We start from the raw sequence: 15000 nt of genomic DNA on the forward strand, positions 1-15000 counted from the left end.
CACCACATCATGTTTACCACTACTAATACAATCACCACCACCACATCATCACTACCACTACTAGAGCAACCACCACCCCCACCCCCACCACATGATCATCATAGCAACTACTACTATAATGGTCGCTACGACAACTAATACAACCACCAAAACATTATATCATCACGATCACTACTGCAGCAACCACCACCACCACAACCACCACCAATACCACCACCAATACCACCACCACATCATCATTACCACTATTAATGCTAAAACCACCACCACATCATCATTACTACCATTACGACCACTCAATAATCACTACTACGAATACAGCCACTACATCATCATCACCACCGCTACTACAACTACAACAACCACCACCACCACATCATCATCACTACCAATACTACAACCACCTCCGTTACATCATCCTCACTACCACTACTACAACCACTACCATTACATCATCCACACTACCACTTCTACTACAAGCACCACCACCATCACATCAATTCACAAAAATCATGGTAATTTTTTCTTATCAAATAACGTTTTTGTTTCAATTTATCTCATAGATGGAAATTCTCAAAAATTATATTAATCGACATAACGAGATTTCGAAAACAGGGACAAGCATCCTTATCTTCATTATTTTATCATTTTTCCTTTAAAATCTAAAAAAAATGACGCAAAGATGTCGCCAATACAACAAGTTTAACTAGGCCCATAATCGGGTTTGGATGTCAGACCTGCATATATGTATATGTCGACTCCATGCTATCTTTAACGAGTCTTCTCCCAGTCGCTTATTTTACATGTTTTTGACCAATAAATAATTTATAAAATGTCATCGTTCTTAGTCTGTCTTATTCTGGAAAAACCAATGGTTTAAAATTTGGCCAGAAAACTCGTCCTTCAGACAACGATCGCTTTAAATGACCCTCGTATTGGCAACAAATCTCAAATCTGGGACTTCGCTTTTGGATCGGAAGGTTCTGAGTTCGAGCCTCGCTCCACGCATAGTTGATTTGGAAAATGCTTTTTACCCACATTCTCTCACAGTACTCATCTGTAAAATGGGTATGTGGCGGCTACAGCATTGTATCTGTCTAAAAAATTGTAGTATCGCCTTTTTTTGTTGTTGTTGTTGTTTTTCTCTTCTCTCCCCTCTATTATATCTATCTATCTATCCATCTATCTATCTATCTATCTATCTATCTATCTATCTATCTATCTATCTATCTATCTATCTATCTATCTATCTATCTATCTATCTATCCCATCTATCTATCCCATCTATCTATCTATCTATCTATCTATCTATCTATTTATCTGTATATTCCACTTTACTATAGCATGGTCATCTGATCGTTCGTATTTCCTTCGCGAAGATTCGACCTTCGCTCATCCAACAACCCCGCCCCCCCCCCCCCAACCTCTGCCGTGACTCTTTCACATCGCCCTCTCCACCGCCCCCTACTGTTTCGATGACGATCGACAAAATGCTTGATGGCACGCAGTCCATCAGGATGCGGTATGGATGTACCTTCACATCCATGGTGAAAATCAGCCGTGGACGTTCATCCTGGAATTGAATTTCGTCAAGGATACCAAGAGCATGGTTAGTCTCCTTGATATACGATTGCAGGGTGCGAACTCTACGCTGAAATACCGCATCTTCACGGACTGCGTGCCATCAGGCATTTTGTCGATCGTCATCCATTACCAGGAATTTCCAGCAACAGCATTGTGAGGCTCACCGAACGTGTGCTCACACTCAACACTTTTGAGTTCAATGATGTATCAGATCTCTGGTGTTGCGATGGGCAACAAGATGGGTCCCTCATATGCTAACCTCCTCATGGGCTACCTTGACGAAACTTTCTTCCGTCAGTACAGTGGACCTGCCCCTGAGCTGTTCAAAAGGTACATTGACGACTTTTTCGGCATTACGTCATTGACCCACCGCCAGTTAAAAGGGTTCATCCTAGCCATGGACTCCTTCCACCCGTCCATATCGTACACTTATGAGATTTCAACCTCTGAGGTGAACTTTTTGGACATCAAGGCTGTATTGACCAGCACGGGAGTACGGACCACTGCACACTACAAGGAAACGGACAGTCACAGCTACCTGCTCTATCGGTCATCCCATCCGGTGGAGTGCAAAGACCCCATCCCATTCAGTCAGATACTCCACTTGCGGAGACTCTGTCTGAAAGATGATGAATTTGTGCTTCAACGTATGGGTAACCTCGATTTTTTAGGGCACGGGAATATACCGGAAAGGTTTTGCTTAAGGCTGTCCGGAAAGCCAGCCTCGTGTCGAAAGAAGCAGCAATGAGGCCTCGCAATGCAGGAGACACAGCGTCCCATTTTAGTCCTCACGCATTACTCCCGTGCCGATCAGGTCAGGAACATCCTATTGCAGAATTATGGGATCCTTCTGGCGGTCGAAGACACCCAAAGAGTTTTCTCAGAACCCCCGTTGGTACCATATTGACGGGATCGTAACCTGAGGGATCTCCTTGTCAGAAGCCGCCTGGAACCCATACCCAGGGATGGGCCTAAAACCAGATCGTGTATGCGACCCAGATGCAAGACTTGTTGGCACCTGTGGGAGTACGACAGAGTCAGTTTTCCAGACAAGATTTAGGACATCAGGCAGCCGTTTACTTGCACTGACCGTAATCTAGTCTATGCTATTACGTGCTCCCTTATGTTGGTGAGACCGGAAAGAGGCTGGGTGACAGATTCGTGGAGCACTTGCGTGACATATCGAACTGTGCAGACACAGCAGTGGCCAGACACTTCAATCTGCCGGACCATTGCGATGTACAGTGTGTGCGTGTGTGTGTGTGCTTAGTGTTTGTCATTCGGACACTTCCGCCCGTCGACGTAGGAAAACTCACATGATCAAGTCGTTGGGAACGCTGACTCCACGCGGACTCAACACCGGAATTGCCAACCACTAACCTCCACTTCGTCTCCCGCTGTGTAACAACCTCTAAATCTTTGAGCCTTTTAGATGTCAACGTCATTGTATTTCTCAGAAAGCTTATGTAATAAAAAATTATAAATATTTGAATTATAAGAACTTTTTAAATTATGGATACATTTTAATTATACTTCATACATCGATAGACAATTAATTGAAGAATATCTCTGCCAAATTTCATCAACATTGAGACACTCGCTCATTATTTTATTTTTTCCACCATCAACCCCACTTTTTAGGACAAAAACCTCATATTTTTTTCCATTTTCATTTATCCTTAATCTTTTCCATACTTTTCATCCATGAAAATGATTTATATGAAAAAAAAGCTAATTTTCTGACCATTAAAATGATACCTAACACCCTGCCATTTATTTTTTAATTGAAACAAAATTACTGAAAACAATAAGTGGGCCATGTTGACTGTAAAACTCAAAATTTCCCGATCGCCGCGAGATGCTGGTTTTGAGGCAGCAGTGAGATCACAGATTCTCTCTGTAAAATTGACAAAAAATTTCAATAGAAAAATATAAATAACTCTGGAACCGTAGGTCGTAGAGAAACAAATAAAGTATCAAATTTTATGTTTTTTCAAGTCCCATCCCTCTGACTGAGTCAAATCAAGATATTCTGAGATTGAAAATTTTATCAAAGTGCCTACATCCATCCATCAATTTGTGTGTCTCCATCCATCCATCCATCCATCCATCAATTTGTGTGTCTCCATCCATCCATCCATCCTTCCATCCGTCTATCTATCTTTCTTTCTCTTCATCTTCCACCTTTTCATCATTTCATCCATCTACCTACCAATCAAATCCACCGATCTACCTATCTATCTAGCAATCTATGAAAATATATGTAGCTATCTCTTCATAGCCCTCTCTCTCTCTCTCTCTCTCTCTCTCTCTCTCACTCACTCACTCACTCACTCTCTATCACTCTCTCTCACTCTCTCTCGTTCTCTCTCTCTCTCTTTCTCTCTCTCTCTCTCTCTCTCTCTCTCTCTCTCTCTCTCTGTCGGTCTCCATCCCTTTCACTTTCCCCTTCAGTCTCTCTCACAATCAAACAGGAGATAGATAGATAGATAGATAGATAGATAGATAGATAGATAGATAGATAGATAGATAGATAGATGGATAGATGGATAGATAGATAGATAGATTGATGGATGTATGGATAGATAGATGGATAGTTATTGTTTTGGTAGATGATATTTGTTTCTTGGTAAATCATCTCTCTGTTTTGTATTATTATGTTTGTTATTTTTTATGCATAATGTAAGCATTTGAGTGTACTCCTCTTTGTTGGATTTAATAATAATAATAATAATAATAATAATAATAATAATAATAATAATAATACTTTATTGCATCCCAAAAAGGAAATTTTTTGTACAGACGTGTTATAATTTACACATAAGATAAAAATACAATGGAAATAGGATGTATATATATAAAAAAGGAGCAGCTCTATAACCAGAGCTGCGCTTTATAATATGAATAATTTCAACACTGTAAAATAGTTAAAACTGTCACTATAAATTGAAAATTGAAAAGATTGCAAAACAAATAAATTAATATTTATATTTTTAAAAAGTAAAAATGAGAAATAATTATATAAAATGATTATTGCTTGTTGTTATAAAGCCTAATACTGGACGGCAGAAAAGATTTTCGGTGTCTCTCTGTTTTCGTTGAAATAGAGAAAGGGCGACCACTTCTTTCTGACATAATAATTGATGGGCTTAGTGGATGATACTGGTCATTTAATATTTTAGTTATTTTATTTATACAAAATTTCTCGTATAAAAGATCTACATCGTCAACATCATTTATATAGCGTTTAATGGATTTTTTAATATTTGAATTTATTTTGTTCCTTTCCACTGCTAAGCAATTGCCTCCCCAAGCTGTTATACAAAATGACAAAACACTTTCGATTACTGCTCTATAAAATAATGTGCAGAGGGTTTTATCTATTCTAAACTGAGAGAGTTTTGATAAAAAATATGTACGTCTGCACATCTTATGCCTAATTATTTTCAAGTGTTCATCCCACTTGAGCCTGTCATCAATCGTTACACCAAGGTATTTGTAGTGAGGAACTCGCTGGACGAATTGGTCCTTTAATTTTAACGGTTCTATCGGTTCCTTCACTCTCCTAAAGTCAATCACTAGCTCCTTTGTCTTGCTTATGTTAAGCTCTAGGTGGTGGGCATCACACCAAGACACAAATCTATCAATTTCTTGCCTATAAGCCACTTCGTTGCCATTTGTTATGAGGCCTTGAAGAGTGGTGTCATCTGCAAACTTTATTAAAGGTACACTCAGGTTTTGACTTCTACAGCATTCCTGTATATTGTGAATAATACAGGGGACAATACACAACCTTGAGGAGCCCCAGTATTTGTAGTTATACAGGAAGATTTGTTTTGTCCTAATTGAACATATTGTGCTCTCTCCGTAAGAAATTCGAGCACCCAAGCAATTATATACTTGTTTAAATTCAGACTAGTCAATTTTTGAACAACCAACTGAGGTTGCATTGTATTGAACGCTGAAGAAAAATCTGCAAAAAGCAATCTGCAATAGCTCCTAGCGTGATCTAGATGCCTGTAGATGTTGTTTGTAAACAGCAAAATGGCATCCTCTACGCCACGTCCTGGTTTGTAAGCAAATTGATGACTATCGCTCAATGACATAAACTGATTCCTAATTTTAACAAGAACAAGTTTTTCTAAAGATTTCATGACTATTGAAGTCAGTGCAACAGGTCTGAGATCGTTCATAGTTTCAAGTTTTTCTTTTTTTGGAACAGGAATAATTTTTGAAGTTTTCCAAATTTCAGGGATCGAAACGCATTGGAGGGACCAGTTAAAAATATGTGTATAAATGGGGGAAAGCTGGTGGGCACATTCTTTTAATAGTTTTCCTTTCATTCCATCCGGCCCAGCAGCCTTCCTCTCGTTTAGTTTCGAAAATACGAATCTCGTTTCCTCTTCACTGACCTCAATAGTCATTTCATCTTCCAAAGCCCTGTCTAATTTATGTTTTTCATTTTCAATATCAAATTTGTTTGCTGTGTCGAAACGTGAATAAAATTTATTTAAAGTTTCAATTTCGATATCTTCTGATATAATCGTGGGCTTTGGATTATAGTTAACAGCAGTTTTAAGCCCCCGCCACGTGTCCCGTATATCCCCAGAAGAAAAGCATTTTTCAATTTTATTTTTGTACTTATCTCTACAACTAGATATTACCCTCTTTATCTCTTTTTGTTTTGTTTTCAGATCTTTTTTGTTTCCACTAGTATAGAGAGTTTTCTTTTGGTTCAATAAAAGTTTTAGATCTTTTGTTATCCAAGGCTTGTTGTTAGGATAATATTTTATTTCTTTTTTACAAGACACTAGCTGTTCACAGAATTTTAAATACTCACTCACACAGTCATTCAGCTCATCCACACTATCACATGATTCGATAAAAACATTCCAGTCAGTGCATTCAAAACAACCACGCAAATCTTCACACACACTTCCATTCCAGATCTGTACACTTTTCTTTACTGGTTTTACACGTTTAAAAACAGGGCGGTAGGTGGGGAGTAGCAAGAGCATGCAGTGGTCAGATAAACCTAATGGGGCACGGGGTAAACATTTATAACTATTTTTAATATTACACAGGAATAAATCTAATGTTTTTTTGTCCCTTGTCTCGCAGTCCACGTATTGATGAAGTCCCGGGAGAGTTAAATCGTTACATTGGTTAAAATCCCCAGTGACCATCAATACGGCATCGGGTGACTTAATTAGAATGTCCTGTATTTCTTTCCTCAAAATATTTTTCGCTGTGGTGTTGTCTGATGATGGTGGAATGTAGACGTTGATGATGATGACATGAGTATATTCCCAGGGTAGATAATAGATTTTGTGCTTGTGTCCGGATGAGTTATAGGTAATCTCAAACTAAGTACATTGATGGTTATCTCTTGGAATCTGCATCTGATCCCTATTTGTTCCCAGTTCCCCTTTGTCTTCCTTTCTCTTGGGTGTTTTAATAATTCTAGAACTGTTTACTATCCCATTTTCCACCTTTTTTCTGGCGCTGATATAACCTAAATGTGTTGCAAGCGCCGTAAAACCCTTAAATAAACAACAACAAAAAACAGGAGATAGATAGATAGATAGATAGAGATAATAAATATATTACATCATGTTGACTAACATACAGATACAGAATGCAGATACATAGACAGAGAGTGAGAGGTTTGGGTGAGGCGGGGGGGGGGCAAGATAAACAAAGCTAATTTAATAGTACATGCTGCATTCTGATAGGTCATTTCCTAATTCATGATTGCTTCATTTCGTGAATGTGACTGAGTGAGAGAGAGAGAGAGAGAGAGAGAGAGAGAGAGAGAGAGAGAGAGAGAGAGAGAGGGGGGGTAGCAGTGTAGGCTTCAATCCTCACCGTAGCCTGTAGTTCAATTCGTATTGAGAATGTATGTGTGTAGAGGGGGGGGGGGTTAGGTAGGTGTGTACGTGTGGGGGGGGGGGAGGGGTAGGAGGTGTTGTGTGCATGGGAGGGGGGTCTTTGTGTGTGTGTGCATAAGTGTGTGTTACAATGTTCCCGATTTAATTTTTTCAAGACTCACCATTTCTGTGGTTAGTGTAATCCGTAATCCATCACAAATAATGAATAAAAGTCCATTGAATCGTTCTATCGCTATTATGATTAGTTCTGAGTCAGAGAAGTTAAAGTAATATTATGCTTTGGTTTTGTGGTATGCATCTCTATAAGTTGGAATCTAGTTTCTAAATGTTATAGTTATAGTTATCTGATATTAATATTGATATCCTAAATAATAAAATAAATGGATGATATTATATATTTCAGAAATTTATCATGTTATAGATAAAACTTCACTCATTAAAGAAACCAATTATCACATATCATACAAGAAAAATACAAGAGAAGTCAAGCAGATTATTTATTTATGGAAAAGGGATATTGACTTTGACCTTTCATTGCTTTCTAAACATTTTTCTTTGATCAAGAACCATAAGTGCATGTTTAAAGTTTGCTTCATGATGATGTCATTTCTAAACAGTTAGGCTTCTCTTAGTTATAAAGTTTCAATTACCAGTCACCACCAGTGGATATCTCTCATCTTGAACTCTGGGTTGTAAGGTTCATACCATTTTCAGTTTTCACTTTGTCTTAGAGTCTTAGACTCACTCTCCCAATTTTGTTAGTGTAATCCATAATTCACTTTTTTATGATAGTGTTATAGTTTACCAATTATGATAAAACTCCCCAAATAAAAGAAATCAATTATCACATACAACTCTCAATTACAGAAAAATGAAGTCAAGCTGATTGAATACCTATTGAAAAGGGAAATTGACTTTCTAAACAAGGGTATGTTTTTCTCTGATCTTGTAATCACTCACTTCAAGACCATTTCAATGTTAATGTTAGGAATCAGAGCATGATAATGTGATAATGATTACCATAAGCTCAGTCGCACGTCGTGTAATCCACTGAAGTATATAACTTATAATAATTCCATTTAAAAAACGAAAGACACACAACCGCTTGCTTTGAAAGTTACAAATTAAAGAGGCAAACAATTCAATGCAGATTGTTTTATACTTCTGTTCTCACAAACACGGATGCCAGATGGCCAGAGTTCTTCGAAGCCAATTTAGACTGCCAAAGTGACCAAAATGGAACCTCATGTGGCCAAAGACTTCAAACACTCTGACGTCCTTAAAAGACATCGATTTTGATTTTTTTATCGACTAACCTAGGAAAAGACTTGTTTTATTTCAAAAAAAGAAAATTTTAATTAATAATAATATATACGCGATTCTCCGTGTGTCAATTTTGATCATACGCGTGGCCATCTGGCAGCACTACTCACACACAAAATATGACTTAACGTCTTGACACTTCTTCCTAGTAAAATAGCAGTATTCTACTCGTTGCCTTTCCGTTTCATGCTGCAACTTGTAGATATGTGTGAAATGTGACTGTTTCTGTCTGGGAAATACTACCTTCGTAGTAAATAGCAGTATCTTAACTGTAGCCATTACTTTAAAGACAGTATTGTCGGAAGAACGGTCGTATTACTCTTGAGCCGGCCAGTTAAGGAATTTCTTTGATGACGTAAAAGGGACATCACTTCCCCACCCGATGGGGAAACGGCTGGGGGAAAGACGAGAAAGGAATGCCTTTGATTGTCTCCGACATCTGCATATCATTAAAGTCTGACGACAGAGGTACTGTTATATAGGAAAAAAACAAACGGCCCCGTGGGATTGAGTAAGAGGGCCGTGACCAGTCCTATATTATTATGAAGTCCAAGGCGCGGGCCCATGTCAGTCGGGCCTTGAAATCGTTTAGGTGTGGTGCCATGATGTCCAGTTCATCCAGCCCATTCCACTCCGAGATAGTTCTAATGAAGAAAAAACTTATGTAGTTTTGTGTTCTTGTCTGTGGGATTTTGAAGCAGTTCGAATTGTTTGTGGCGTATCTGTCAATGAGGTTTTCGGTTATGTGGTTGGCGAATGTGAGTGCTCGGATTTTTCTTTTGGTTGGTCGTGGCGTGAAAAAGGAGTCTGCCTTTTTTGATGGTATTTGATCTGTTATTATCTTGAAAATGAATGACAGACGGGTTTCTTTTCTTTTTTGTTGGGGGCTGATGAGATTTCTTTCTTCCAACATTTTTGTCATGCATCCTGGGGTTCTGCTCTTATAGTTCCCAGTTATGAACCGGGTGCCTTGTCTCTGGACTCTCTCAAGTTTTTGAATATCCTCTTTATGGTAGGGGTCCCAGGCAACTGCTCCGTATTCCAATTGTGATCTCACAAGCCCGAGGTAGGCGTTTTGTTTGTATGACGTTGGGGCGTGGCTAAGATTTCGGCGGAGAAACGCGAGGGTGCAGCTTGCCTTTTGGGTTATTTTGTTAATGTGTTTCCCCCTTTTCAAGTCCTTTGATAAGGTGATGCCAATGTATGGGTGATCGTCGACTTGTTTCAGGACGGTGTTGTTTAACTTGTAGGTCTCATTGTACTTTTTAGACCGTGCTGAGGATGTAGCATTTGTTTGCGTTAAATTTCATTCCCCAATCATTAGCCCACTGTTCGAGACTATTCAAGTCCTCTTGTAGCATTTTTTGATCATTTGCAGATTTAATAGGTCGGTATATTAGACAGTCATTGGCGAATAACCTAATCTGAGATTTTACTCATAGAGGAAGGTCATTGATGAAACAAAGAAATAGTATAGGTCCTAGCACCGTTCCCTGTGGTACTCATAATATGACTGGACATTCATCCGATGACGTGCCGTCTAGGACTACTTTCATTGTACGTTTTGTGAGGAAATTACAAAGCCATGTGTGTAAAGAGCCACGCATTCCGTAATTTTCTAGTTTTTGCAGGAGTTTCTGGTGGGGCACAGTATCAAATGCTTTGGAAAAGTCAAAGATGCCGATGTCTACCTGAGTGTTGGCATTCTGGAGTCTCAACAGGTCGTTTACAGTTATTAGGAGTTGGCTTTCACATGAGTATCCTTTGCGAAACCCGTGGTTCAGGTGAGTTAGGATGTCATTGTTCTCAAAGTGGTTCATCATGTTCTCACAGATTATATGGTCTAATAGTTTGGATATTACAGACGTCAGTGAGATTGAACGGTAGTTCTCTGCTTTATTTTTGTTGCCCTTTTTGAATACAGGTGTGATGTTTGCCTTCAGCCAGTCATTAGGGGGCATCCCGGTGTCGACGACTTTTTGAAAATTATGCATAATTAGGGGGCCAAACTCTCAGCAAACTCCTTTAGTACTGTGTTGGGGATGTTATCTGGAACTGACGCCTTAGATGGATCGACGTTTTTCAGCAACTTTTCAACTCCTGAGATGTTTATGTTGATATTAGTAAGAGATTGGTCACACCTATGTGATGTCGGTGGGGTGGTTGTATCGTGTGGATCATGGGGGGTAAAGACAGATTTAGATTGATCCTTAATGTACAGGGTTTCATTTTCTTTCAATGGGGCTACACCAATGGAATCGTTTTTCTTGCTTTTTATGTAGTTCCAAAATGGCTTGGTATTGTTTCTTTCAAGTCCTTTTTCTATGACATTGTTAATGTGCGTCCATTCTGCTCGCCTTATTTCACGCCTACTTTGAGGCTGCAACGAGTTGTATGCATCCCAGGTTCCGCTCAGTTTAGCCCGCTTGAATGCTTTTGATTTGCATCTTAGTAATAATAATAATAATAATACACATTTATATAGCGCTCATTCTCGTGTAAAACACAAGCTCTGGGCACTTTACAATATAAATATCAATTTTAAGTGAAAAAATAAAAAAATAAAATAATAACAACAATAACAATTCATAGCCAAATCAAGGATTCATATAGAGTCAAGAAAAACAAATACAGTAAAAATGTGTCTTGAGATTCTTTTTAAAAGTAGGTAAAGACTTGCACTCCCTCAGACCACGTGGTAGTTCATTCCAAATCTTGGGGCCGAAACAAGCAAACGATCTATCACCAAATTTTGTTCTTGATCTTTTTTCCGAAATTTTCGTTTGGTCATTACATGATCTTAAAGTGTAATTTTCAAATTTACACATGACCACGTGATCTGTGAGATATGCCGGTGCTATACCAGCCAAACACTTATAAACAAGACACGCTGCTTTGTAATATGTGCGCTTTTCAATGGGCAACCAGTGGAGAGAGGCCAACAAAGGGGTTGCATGATCAAATTTTTTTTTGCCAAAAACTAATCTTGCTGCACTGTTTTGCAGTAGTTGCAATTGTTTAATAGAAGCCTGAGGCAAGTTGACAAGCAGCGAGTTACAATAGTCTAGTTTCGAAAAAATGAGGGAAACAACCAATGTTTTACATGTTCCAATTGCAATATACTGACGGATCGAACTGATTTTCTTCAATTGAAAGTATAAAGATTTACAGAGAGCAGAAATGTGAGCTGACATTTTCATTTCTGAATCAAAATAGACACCCAAATTTTTCACAGTCTTTGAAACTTTGATAGTAGTGCTCGTATTTTCCTGTTCATCCAAGGCGGCGTTCTTGTATTTTATGTACTTTTGGGAGAATTGACTCCTTGATTGCACTGAGTAGGCAGGACTGAAAATGGCTCCACATTTCATTTACATCCATACCGTTTTTGTGCTGTTCTGTGATCTCTGATGACAGCCCCTCAATTCGTTTTCTTAGTGCGGCCCAGTTGGCCTTTTTGAAAAGGTATCGTGTTTTGGGGGGTTGGTTCATATAATTGGGGTTTAGTGTGGTTTCAGTAACAACGCAGGCATGATCTGGTATTCCCGGTTGTGATGTTGTTGAATGGATCAGTGATGGATTGGATACGAAAACAAGATCTAAAATATTGTCACCGCGTGTGCATTATTCGTGAATTTGTGTGAGGTGCGCTCCTGCTGTAATGTCAATGAGGCGTTGTTGTATTGCACGTTGTGGGCAGACAGATAACGTTTTTGAACCGTCCCAGTTTATATCAGGACAATTAAAGTCTCCTGTTTGAATCATTTGGTTTGGAGTTTTTTCTGAGTTGATTATTTCAAGCTATTTTTGCAGTTCTACGATGTCAGTTTTGTTTCAATGGGGCATGTAGAACGATCCAACAAGGATGTTTTTATGGCCTTGGATTTTAAAGCTTACCCAAATAATCTCACAGTCAGTTTTGAACTTTGTTTGCTCACAGCCTGTGAGCTTTCTATCAACGAGTATGAATACTCCACCTCCCGGTCGCCTGGTCTCTTCGTCTTCATTTTCACTTCCTTCATGTTCTGCCTCTTCTCTAGGTAGTTTTCTGTCATTTCGGAATACCTTGTATTCTTTGGGGAAGATTTCACATGACTTAATATTGTCATTTAGCCACGACTCTTGTCCACAGACAATGTCGGGTTCATGTTGTTCAATGAGTGCACAGAATTCTGGGCTCTAATTTATGGAGCGGGACTACGACGATAGTCTGAGACTATATCGGTAGTCTCTGACTAAAAAGCGTAGTAAGCTATTCATGAAGCCGGACTACGCAAAGTCTTAGACTAAACGAGGGACTAAACGGGTGAAATTTATACCCGCGATTTAGCAGGTGTAAATATCGTAGTCTGGGACTTAATTTCCAAATCATAATATGTGCTATACGCTGGTGGGAGAAATTGTACTGCGATTAGAACAAGGCTACCTGACAGTTTTTAATTTTATTTTTATTTATTTATTTATTTATTTTTTTTTTTTTGTTTTTGTTTTATTTTATTATATTTTCTCGAATATTCAACAATCGCACATACATTCCTCATCTTGTCCATTCCAAACACATTCCAGGTACACCTATTGTTAATAGTAACTTCCTACTACTACTACTACTACTACTACTACTACTACTACTACTACTACTACTACTACTACTACTACTACTACTGCTACTACCACTACCACTAATACCACTGCTACTACTACTACTACTACTACTACTACTACTACTACTACTACTACTATTACATTTCTATTATGTCTTTTATCGTCCATTATTGTCTAGAAATTTCACGTCTCTCACTGGCCTCATCATTTCTTTCACACCACGCTAACGATTCGTTCACACTCCAACCATCGTTGAGTACAGACGATCAAATTTATACTGCATTTCTTCTTATTTGTTTTCAACGTTTATTTGTTTATTGTTGTGCCGACGAAGGGTTTGTATCCGAAACGCCCATTGTCTGTATTGTTTCCATCGATTCCTATCCATCTTCACTCTTTCGTTAGTATTTTCGGGACCCCATGCTTCAGGCAGCGCCCACCGCTCTCTACTTAGAACAATGCTCCACCGTTGATAAGAAACATTAAAGTGCCATCGTTATTTATATTTACTAAAAACATTACACACACACACACACACACACACACACACACATTCTCAAACAATTTTTACAGTCCTAAACTTGTCTCACACCATTTTTATTTGTGGGGCAAAAAAAACAACAAAAACAACAACAACAAAAAAAAAACGATCAAAACAAACACGAAGAAGAAATAGATATGATTTCTGTGCCACTTCGTATGACGCATGCGCAGCTGGAAAAGTAACACATTTCTATGACGTTTTGTGATACGTTTCCGAGGAATCCCAAGTTAAAAATAGATTGACCTCTGTAGTCTGAGACTTCGCAAGCGTAGTCAGAGACTTGATAGTCAGGGACGAAGTCTGACTCCATGAATAGCTCACTTCCCGTAGTCTCTGACTTCCCAAAGTCTTAGACTACAAAGTCTCAGACTTTGCTATAGTCTGAGACTACACTAGTCCCGCTCCATGAATAAGACCCCAGCTCTTTTGTGTACAATGCTGCGAGAGTTCACTGTTAGAATTTCTAGATTGTTATTAGTAGAATTTAAATTAATGCATTTTAATTTGTCTGAGTTGTTTTTGATGTTTTCTTTGGCTTCTGTTTGTTTTTGTTTTTGTTTTTGTTGCCTTCCACCTTTATTTCCTCTTTTTGTTATTTTTCTGTATGTCTTGAATAATTTAATAGATCTCAAAATGTTCACTATTTCTAAATTCGATGTATCATTAATTGTGTGTCGTATTGTATATAGGTGTTGGGGTGAATAGTTATAACAATAATTAGGTGTTGTCATTCTCGGTGTTCATCGTCGACCGTTGTAATACGATTAAAATAGCTCACTGTTTATTTTTCCTTAAAATAGTTAAACGTAAACAACAATGGTCTTAATAGATGATAAAATCCTTGCAAAAATTTTATAAAACTTTAAAGTATTACTAAATTAAATGTTTAAAATCCACGAATTTTCGTCAAAAGCAGCACAAACTCATACGAAATCCTCTGAATATGAAATAAAATTCGTCCTGTATAGAAATAACAATTAAACAGCCGTAAAATGAAGTAATTTTAAGAGCTCTGTGAAAAGCAGCCTTCCAGCGCTGAATACATTACACTTCATA

The 15000-nt window shown here is 38.3% G+C and overlaps 1 protein-coding gene across 1 annotated transcript in view; it reads right to left on the reverse strand.

Annotated features, from left to right (window-relative positions):
* LOC144960625 (uncharacterized) overlaps positions 1–15000 on the reverse strand; it is a 98543-nt gene that overhangs the window by 63345 nt on the left and 20198 nt on the right. The gene's annotated exons all lie outside the window — the stretch shown is intronic.

The sequence above is a fragment of the Berghia stephanieae genome, chromosome 15 (genome assembly GCF_034508935.2).
Source record: "Berghia stephanieae isolate SIO BIC M18660-M18661 chromosome 15, UCSD_Bste_1.3, whole genome shotgun sequence".
Classification (NCBI taxonomy): Eukaryota; Metazoa; Mollusca; class Gastropoda; order Nudibranchia; family Aeolidiidae; genus Berghia; species Berghia stephanieae.